Raw genomic sequence first — 10,740 nt, forward strand, 5'->3', positions numbered from 1 at the left:
ACACATGGTTGGGCATTTTCTGGAAATTTTATTCTTAATCTTGATACTTCTTCAAATTTGAAGTTACCACATCCTATGACTCCAAAAAGAGCACAGTGAGTTAGATTATTAAGTTTAAAAAAAATTCGAATGCAACTCGAATTATAAAATTTGGTCCACCCCACCCTAAGATGATCGGGTTGGAATTTCATAAGCAGCTTTTAAAAAATTTCCTTATTTTAATCTAAGTTAAGGTCATATGTAAAAACGCAACGAGAACATTTTGTCAAAAACATACAAAGAAGGTTATGATCACGATCTTTTGAATGAGATCTTAGGAATTGCAATATGTCATAAGATGGCTGAGATATGATCGATCAAAATTTTCATGTTTTTGAAGGGGTGATCCTAAACTTTTGGCTGACAGTGTATAAATTCGAGTTTATATAAAAGGCTAAAAGAACAGTCAAGTTTGTTAAATTGGGTTTTTGAATAATAAAATCAAAAATATCACCAAGACTGTTGATCGTACATAAATGCTAAATTCTTATTATATTTTAACATCATTTTTCGGTACTACGTCCAATTTTGTATTGAATATTATTTTAAGTTGAATAAGTTAAAAAATCGGCGCCTGCAATTTTATTAGTAAAGAAACAATTTGAGTTTCACATCTTTTTTCTCGAAAGTCTCAGGATAGTCTGTCATAATAACAATTTCAATGATCACAGCCATTTTATTTATTTTCTATAACAAAGTTGAGCTTACCTGATTCCTATAAGAGTAAGTTCACTGGTGTTGGGAAAAAGTGGTAGAAATTTTGACATTTTGAAAACCTTACCATGCAAAAATGTTTTCAAGTCCTTGGGGCGTTGTTTTTTTTCAACACTGTTTCTATTTCAGACGAATGTGATAGAAATATTGCTATTTTTGCATAACAGCATGCGAAAATACAACACGTGTTGTAGAAAAACTAGAAGGCCACAGATCTTGAAAATGTTTTTAAAAGGCAGAATTTTCAAAATGTGCCGTAAGTGTCAAAATTTCTTCCACTTTTTCCCAACACCAGTGAACTTGCTCTAATATGCTGTTGACATGTATGATATTAAATCACTTTTCAACTACGATTGAAATAAGATAATGATAGTTTTTGATAAGGTTAACTAGAGTTGAAATTTCAAGCCAAATATGCCAAAATATTAGAGATTTTATGAATTTTCAAATAAACAATGTGTTTTACGTACATAAAAAATTAATTTTAAGTTCAATCCTACCAAACTACAATTTTCAAGCTTTCATTCCAAAGCGTAAGTTACAAAGCTTTTTCACAAGAATGAGTTATAGAAAGATTTAAGGATATTTAGTTATTATCTGAAAATTAGCGTCGGGAATATCCGGAATTCTTTTTTCTAAAATTTCAGGATTAATTTCAGGATTTCAGGATTAAATTTAGGAGACTTTATAATACAGCACATTCACACGCATTGAAACTGTACCAGCTACTTTAATAAAATATTTCAAAAACTAAAACTAAAGTTTTAAACTAAACTATCTGCATCATCAAATACTTTAACAAAAATACTTTCTTGAAGCATAACAATTTTCCCAATATTGATTAAATAACCTACATTGAAGCAAAAAAAAAGTTGTCATTATTTCAAATTTGGTACCGAATTTCTTGATAATGAATCTTTATGATTCTTTCACAAAAACTTCCAAAACACTTTTTCACAAGTATCTTGAATCTTGATTATCGATTAGACTATGATGATACAGCAATTTTAAACCAAATTGAGATAATTTAAAATAAAAAGGACTGAAACGATTAATCAATAATTTCCTAACATGTATTATAGGCGATTAAAACAAAAAATCTGACAGCGACTTTGGATGAAGTAAAACATAAACAAAGTCGATTTTACATAACGTTCGGGACCATACGGAGTTTGTTTCGGATGAAACAGTAACTCTAATTAGAATAAAGTTGTTTGTAATGTTTCTTCTAATATTCTTTATTTTGTTTGTCGATTTTTCAAGCATTATTTCGCTTATTAAAGATGGAGGTTTTCTAGTGTTAAAATTGCAATCTTTTACCATCGATGTGCAAAGAACGGTTTCTTTCATCAATACCTGAGTTCAAAAATAATAAAATGACTATTTCTAGGTAGTCGTCGAACTTCCAGATTGATGATAGAACGAGATTGGTGATTCCAGGAGCATATCACTTATTACTGATGGGCAATATGTACGCATGTCTTACGAAAATTCTTTCTCTCAAAAATTTTTTCGATGGATTTTATAGCGTTATTTTTGCTAAAATACGAAGAAATAAAAAAAAACGTTAAAGAAGACGTAGTTCGGATGTTCATCCACACTCTACAGTTATCTTGAGGGTTTTTTTTTCCATTGAAGTATTTGATCAACAAAATAACTACTTTTTAAGTATTCCAATTTTTCTCCGAGTTTTAGAAGGGCTAACAAACGCTTTAATATTCAACTGAAAGTAAAAACAATAAATTCAATACAAGATTAATGAATAGTATACAATACTAAACTTTCAATGATCAGATAAGAAAAAAATAAAACAATTTTAACTGGCTGATTTTTTCTCATTCATTTGTTTAAATTTTTTCACCCAACTTTGATAATTTAAATTTTTTTGACTGCAACTCAGCTATTCCGCCACCTATTGTTATTGAATTAAAAAATTAAACTTGAAAACCCTTTGAATTAAAAATGAAAATGTCAATTTAATATTTCCAAAAAAAAAACAACTTTCACACCAATGGCTTTCCGTATTGCCTTTCCTTTATCATGTAAATCATCATAAGGCAAAAGAATTTTCGCCAAGCCAAGAAGTAGGCTCATTAAAATTCTTCTCTCATTCTTCATCATCAACTGATTAACGGTGTTGAGCCTTTTATTTTCCCTTGCGACACCGGCAGCGTGAATGTGTGGGTGTAGGAAGGTAGGTACGGATGTTTACTCAACCCCCACAAGAACATTGTTTTTGTCAAATAAAAAAAAAATCAAATATGCTGTTAGGTATTTTATTTTGTTATAAATGTATTATACTTTAATGGTAAAATAAATACATAACACATTTTTATTCTTCAATTTAATAATGTAAAGCAATAAAAAGTTGAATTTCTTTTTTTATGTTTATTAAGTTAAATTTTGTTCAATTTGATTTTATGTAAATTCCTTAAATTTAAGCTGATTTTTTTCCCCCGGAGGTTATTTTTAACTTTGTTGTGTAATCGCTGATCGACTGAATATAAATATTCCAACTTCCAAAAGTTACTGTGCAGTTTTCACTTATGACATATAAACTATCGAAAAGAAAAACACTGCTTTCGAGGAACTATTTTCCCAGCAATCAGGATCCTGTTTGGATTGCCTACCCAATTCCGGACAGAACTATACAAATACCATATCGGTGTATCAATTGTGTATCAAACTGGGCAAACAAAAGTTCAATTGCGTCGAATTTTCCGACTACCCATCTACGTTTTTGTGCAAATACCCTTCATATCAACTAGCCAAAATCGATGAATCAACTGTAAATTTAGCTAACAAACGATGAGAGAAAAGGCAAAGATATGAGAGACTAGTTTTTTTTGCTGACACGTGATGAATTGTTGAAAAATAAATGGATCTTCATTGCGTTTGGAAACATTTTACACAAGATGAAGAATATACGGAAGTATGGGAAGAAATAATAACGTAACTGATTGAAATAAGGTATATTCATTTAAAAATATTTCATACGACATCTTCAATAAAAAAATAAAACATTGAATATAATGTACCGTAAAACGAGGTAAGATTGATCACTTTTTTTAAATATTTTTTGATTATTTTTTCTGTTAAGGAGAATGTGGCATAGTTTCAGACATCCATACATTGATTTAATTGATTTTTTTAAACGTTAAAAGTTTATTGAGTTAGTTTGAGAAAAGATTGGCATCAATTTTGTGATTCCATGAGAATTTCATCAATGTGAAAAAAAAAACAATTACAAATTAAGGAGACGTTAGATAATCTCCTATTTTTCTTTCCATGCTCAGATGCTTAAAAACTAACCGAAATTTGAGATAAAAATAAAGTTTACTTTGTAAAACTGAAGCTAAAAATTGTATTCAACACTCTGTATCAGAAGGCAAAAACAGATATTTAATTCAATAACATCTCAAAACACATGAAGTTGGAAAATAAAATTTGAGTCTCAGGAAAAAATTCGAAAGATCCTTAACAAAGAGAATAATTTTGAATATACGATACACTGTAAAAAATTGTAAAACCATTTGATTTGCAGTTGTTGTGAGTAAAAATTCAATAAATATATTCAATGTTCTAATTTTCTTTGTTCAGTGCTTAAGCATAATGAGTAATATGATAAAGATGAAACTGATATAAAGAGATTGATTATAAAAATCAGAGATTTGGTATACGATAAAGAACACTTAAAACATGATTATTGAAAAAAAAAAAGAAAAAGAAAGTAAGACAATTGATTGAATCTGCACCTTTTTTTTCATAAACATTTATGACAGAAAACATTTAAAATTTAATTCGAAACAAACCAAAAATTACTGCAATTGGTGCTTTATGCGTTATGACATCACAAATGTATCAACAACTATAAACTTTCAAACGTCTTCATTTGATTTTTCATTAATTACAGAGTTTGTTGCAACTTACCCCTTTTTCTTAGAAGGGTGAAAATTGCATGTTTTAATGAATTTAAAAAAAAACTGGTAAAACCAATAATTTTTCTGACTACGTCAGTTTGGTGTTCCATCAACTTTAAAACTTTTGATGTACAAGAGGTATGATTATCTGTAAACATTAAGATTTTAGAAGCCATTGAAGTTGAAAAGTGATGCATCTTGCCCCAGTTTACGGTATTTAAAAAAACATTTATTCCCCAAGTTCTGACTGATTTAGAAAAAGTAATTGGTAAAAGGTGGGCCACCAAATTCAAATTTAATAGATAAAGTTTATGAGTGGACCCAAAACAGAAATTTTAAAAATCATCTAGTTACTTTAAGCAATTTCAGACGAGGAAATTTAAAAGAGAGTTGTGCATGATCGAATAGTTCCTAATTCCTGTCTCACGATCGTTTTGGCAAAATTCCTTATATAGGATTTATGTTCATCTCTATCGCATTGGAAAACATTGACAAAATATTTTTCAAAACTCTTTATTTGGCATAAGAGTACTTTGCAGATATATAAAGATCTGTATATTAAGTTCTGAATGTGTATAAAAACATAAAAATAAAGATGGCCCATGATACCCCACAAAATGTGGACCACGATTCCCCACAAGCTATGATTTGCAAATTGGTTGCGTTTGTGTGACTTTTTAATGGTTCATCAAAAATTCCTTTTTCACATGAAAGAACACGAGAAAACTAAGATCATAAGCATATGATGCGTATTTAAGTCAACAACATATAGAAGAATATGCTTAATCAAAGCGACGGCGATGACAGTAGGATTGGAATTTTAATTTCAACACACATCTGAGATATTCTGAGTGGCCACGTTACTCCACTTTCCTTTTAAATTTTCGAGGGATAAAAATAACGTCAGATAGTTTAACTTTTAAGTTTAAATCCATTTATTCCAGTATTTCTGTGTACAGCTAATTCTGTAACAACTATTTTCCTTTTTAAATTTTTTTTTATCCAAAATTTGAGCTGAGAACTATTGCTAAAAACGTATGAATGACAATTAATTGAAGACCTCCAGTTTTTTTTGCATCCTCAGTGTTTAGAATTGGAAAATAAGGAATCAAACCAGGTGAGATAGTGCGTGAATCGACCTACACGGACAAAATTAAACTACCCACCGTACTACTCACTGCGGGGTTATCATTGATTAAGCCGCCAGTGCGTAGTTTCGGGTGGGTAGTTATGATTTACTGAGTGAGTTTTCACTAAAGAACTCAAAATTAGTGAAAAGTACCCACTTCCGTATTAGGCAAAATTTAGGTTTTGTTGGCGTTGTTGTTGTAGTCGTGCGTTTGAAAAAAAAAGATGGCAGTTCGGGGACGCCATCGGCTAAAAATTATTTTCTGTTTGTTCGCCGGTAGACGGTTTTGTTTTTTTCGTGGCTGTAAACCTTGTATATAAAGAGGTAAGTAAACTGAAATATGGTAATATGTAGATTAAACAAGTAAAGCCACGGTGCCCCCCTGGACCGTTATTTAAAAAAAAAGTGACCATCAAAACCAAGTATAGGGCTCGATTCCTTAGGTAGTTCTACACCTCTGGGCAAATTTTTTAAAAAATCCCTAGTCGAATTTTCGAGAAATCTTGATTTGAAGTTTCTAGGTCAAAAAACCAATATAATCATAATTCGAAGTACTTAATATCGCCAAGATACCTCCAAAAAGGTCCAACAAGTTTTCCGAGAGGTTTTCAACCGGAAGTTACATGTTGCAGTTGCTACAATAGTAATTATTTACAGCTGACTTAACTTACTAAACAGGCTTAAGTATGTTGTTTATACGGTTTATTGATTTTAGTTTAACTTAAGTGTTACTTTCTTTGGAAGGAGAAATAAAGAGTGATTTTCAACTCAGTAATGGTGATTTTTAATGGAGAAACGTAACATAAACCTTAATGTTACAAACAAATAGTAAGAAGCTTATCTTAACATATATGATTACTGTTATAATCAATCAATGCATTTATCAAGCGATCATTGTAAATGTGCGATGATTTCGGTGCTTTGTCATTGCTAGGGCGCGGTCAAATTTAGGAGGTCATTCACCAACAACCTCTTTGAAGAAATCCGAGATCTTCCGAGACTTAAGGGCTGCAAAATTTTCAGCAAAAATAACTTAGGAGCCCTTGGCAAGCATCAACGATCGGCAGGCCCTTACTAACTGCAGTAAATATTTCCGGAAGCAGAGCAATCTGTCAACCAGATTTTTTGCGACGCGACGCCTAGATTGTTTTAGGTGTTTTCTCTCTTTAGATACTAAAATGAACTTCCGAGTAGCTTTAAAACCTAAATTTTAGGTTGATTATCATTCTCTTCAGACAGAATCGAAAGGTGGTTAAGCTTCTATGAACACTTTTTAAGGGAATTTTGATTGCTTGGGTTAGCCTTTTTAGGCCAGTATAAAGACTTTTTAACTCCATAATGTCTTTTTGCTTACAAAAAAAATGTCTTTTTGCTTAGTATTGAGAAGCGCCATACTCTATGAAACCTATTTTTCGAATTGAGAAATGTATAAGCTACCATGAAACCGGGCTCTATTCTTTAATGGAGAGCATAAAAATCTCAATGTACCGTAAAACGGGGTAACATTGATCACCGGGGTAGCTTTGATCAACAGGAAATTGAGCCAAATAATCATCAATAACTAACTCTATAGTTTGAATTTTTCAAAACTGTTTGCTACGTTTGAAAGCCTATTTATTGAGTATCAAATAGGCAAAATTTGGTTTGTATTTGAAATTTGTTTTCTGTTAGTAAAGTTGTTATTTCAAAATCTTAAAATATCTATCTTTTCGAAGGCTCCCGGAAAAAAAATGTGTTTCCATTTGGAGGTTAGCAAAGAGCGTGATGGCATGTGAGGGACCGAGCCGCTGAGAATAATTCGATTAGGGTTTTTCAGTACTACAAGAGCTTTCAGACCGAGGACGAAGAGAGCACTCTACCACGGAAGTATACTCGATCGATGATCTGGGAGATTTCGGGCGGGAAAGGATTGGTGTTCGCACTTTTTGCAACGATTTGTGGTATGAATCCTCTCATTGTCGTTAAAGTTTTAAATATTCGAACAAATTTAAAAATTTCAGATTTATCATGCGCAAGTGATCGTTTACACGATAACGTTTGTATAGATTCTAAGTTTTAAGATAAACTGGAGGCTTATTGAGAAGAGAACCATCGAGTTGTATACTCTTGAGGTATATGTAGCTGAGTAAGTCGATGAAGATCGTTGTAAAATAAGGTAAACTAATCTATTCTTTCATTTTCAGTATGAAGCAGGACGATGTAGGGTGGCGACTCTTCCTTCAGATGTGCTTAAAGAAGTCGTAGTCGGTAATATGCAAAACCCCGATCACTTCCTAATTAAGCTTCTTCGAGAGATTTATCGAATACATAAAATCCCGGCTGAATCTTACCAGTTTGGATTCATCCATAGCAATGAAGCCGATTTTCACCCGGTTCCAGAGTGATTGGTACTTTGTCCCCGATATGTACCCCGATGTATGTAAGATTCTAGACTTCCAACCGCTGGTATTGAGTTCCTGCACGATAACTTTAGCTCGACCGTGTCTACTGCTGATGGTCAGTTTTTAAATTCAATAATTCGATACGATCGTGAATTTGAAGTATACAGCTGTGTTTGGATCACCATATTAAAATATTCTCTCTATTATGTCTACTATTTCAGATCGTCTCTCGCGGAAATGATCATGTGACTATTTCCTTCAAAACCGCGAGGACACAGCAGTCTCTTGAAATTATGATCGATCGCTGATCGAAACCACCAAAACCGTTGCGGATGGCGTGACTTGTTTCTGTACCTCGAATCGGTTGTAATTTCTTGGTACGATCAAGGCATGATCGATACCCTCCCTAAATACAAACTGCTCTTCATCAAGACTCAGGACAACGCCGAAACTAGCTACGCCATGAACTACGTCGAAGCGTGTGAATGTGTGGGTCCCGTTTTACAGGCCGAAGCAAGGGATCGCGTATCCGAGGGTGCATAGGATGCAACTTTGTCCTTCATCCAAAATAGTCTGGGATTGGCTGATTGATGCCTTGATTAGAAAATTGAGAATAAATTGCAAGAAACCTGAAGACCTACTGAGTTTGAATATTGGAACCAGGGAGAAATGTTTAAAAACTGGACAGTGGTTGGTAATACATACTATGAGCTTCCTACTTTCAAAATTCCCTCATGCCAATTTGTACGAACTAAAGAAAGGATTGTTAGAATGGAAATGGAAATACAGAAAACGAACACAAGAAATTTTCGGAAAATATTTGAATTTGATATTGTAGTGCTAGGAAATAAGAGTGTGAACATGTATTTTTAGATTTTTTAGTTCAATAATAAAATAAAAAAAAAAAAAAAAAAAAAAAAAAAAAAAAAAAAAAGGGTGTAGATTTCGTTCATCATCAATTCCAGATTAGAGAGAACGACTTCCTAACGTTCGATGCTCTGAGACATGCGGCCCAGTGCGTTGGGCGAGCTATTCGGAAACTTCTTTGTTGATCTCGTTGACTGCCGAAGAACATCTAACAGATATATATTAAGTATGATAAAATTTAGAAAGAAAAATGCTTGGGTGTTGATTAGTAATAACACTCATAGATTGAAATTAATAGGTAGTAAAGATAACGCAAACAATACCAGCTAAAAATAGTAACTATAAGTATTCGAACAGTAAAAAATAGAGACAATTCGTTGATTGATCCACAGTGAAAAATGTAAAACCATTATTTGATCATTCCGTCATTTTAACACATAAAGTCAAATGAATATTCTTAACAACAGTAATGCGCCAAATATCACAAACAATTTGGTTTTTTTTTTTCATGTAACCGTAACAGATAAACTAGACGTAAAAATATACATAAATGTATTAAAAAATAAATTGTTGAATATATAAACCATTGATATTTCAAAAAAATATTTAAGTACGTGATTCCTTCCTACTAAGCATGCACAAATATAAAAACAGCATTTAAATATTAATTTTATAGCTTTTTCCATTTTTTTTCGATTTTTTTCCCAAAATTTACAAAGCAAAACAATCTCTACCCACTGGGACCTTAGAGCGCAACTACCTATTTTTAGATTGTTGCGCTTAAAGTCACGAGTGAGATCACATTTTCGTAGGTGATGGAAACAATTAGAGAACATGAGCTATCAAAGAACGAAAGAACATAAGCCGTGAATATCATGAATTTTTCGAAAAAGATACAACGGTTCACCGGCAGGACTTGAACCTGCAATCTCCGCTTCAGTACAACGGCGCGTTAGCCAATTTCACTACGGTGAACATGATGAAACCGACCAACACGAGCAATCGAGCTCTGCCGATCAACTGCTGGACCTTCTAGAGAAAACACCATGTATATCTCGCATGTGATCTTTTCCGCTATTGATCTCTCTTGTTTCTCTAACCCCACCCATCGACTCGGGATTTTAACCGAGCGAGCACATGGTAGATTGCTTCGGGTTTGCCGCAACTTACGGTCAGATGAAGAAGCAATCAGTGCTGCTCAAGGTTCCGAGCAGACCAGTTACACAGGGAGGTTGCAGGAAGCGTAGATTGCAGGTTCAAGTCCTGCCGGTGAGCCGTTGTATCTTTTTCGAAAAATTCATGATATTTACGGCTTATGTTCTTTCGTTCTTTGGTAGCTCATGTTCTCTAATTCTTTCCATCACCTACAAAAATGTGATTATTTTCAGGTACAAAGATGTACCAAGCGATTTCATAACATCAGTATTGACGAGTGAGTTCCTGCACTGAGGTGGCGATTTACGTCAAAAGTTTTCAAAAGTGGGAAGATTTTTGTGTCCGTGTATAGCAAAGAATACAATCAATGATTGCTGATGACAGCTGACGATGAACACGTTTCAAATGTTTACATCATCACACTGTAAACTTGAAACTACCCAAACTGTGGTTGTCATACTTTCCCAGATAGTGCAACAATAGCAATTGCTAAGTAATTGTGCAGTTATGAAGTGACTAGACTGACGCAACATGG

At 33.0% G+C, this 10,740-nt stretch overlaps 1 pseudogene; it reads left to right on the forward strand.

The window, feature by feature from the left end:
- LOC129743223 (general transcription and DNA repair factor IIH helicase subunit XPD-like) overlaps positions 1–8,726 on the forward strand; it is a 73,964-nt pseudogene extending 65,238 nt beyond the window's left edge.
- Positions 8,727–10,740: the final 2,014 nt, after the last annotated feature.

Source organism: Uranotaenia lowii, chromosome 2 (assembly GCF_029784155.1).
Source record: "Uranotaenia lowii strain MFRU-FL chromosome 2, ASM2978415v1, whole genome shotgun sequence".
NCBI lineage: Eukaryota > Metazoa > Arthropoda > Insecta > Diptera > Culicidae > Uranotaenia > Uranotaenia lowii.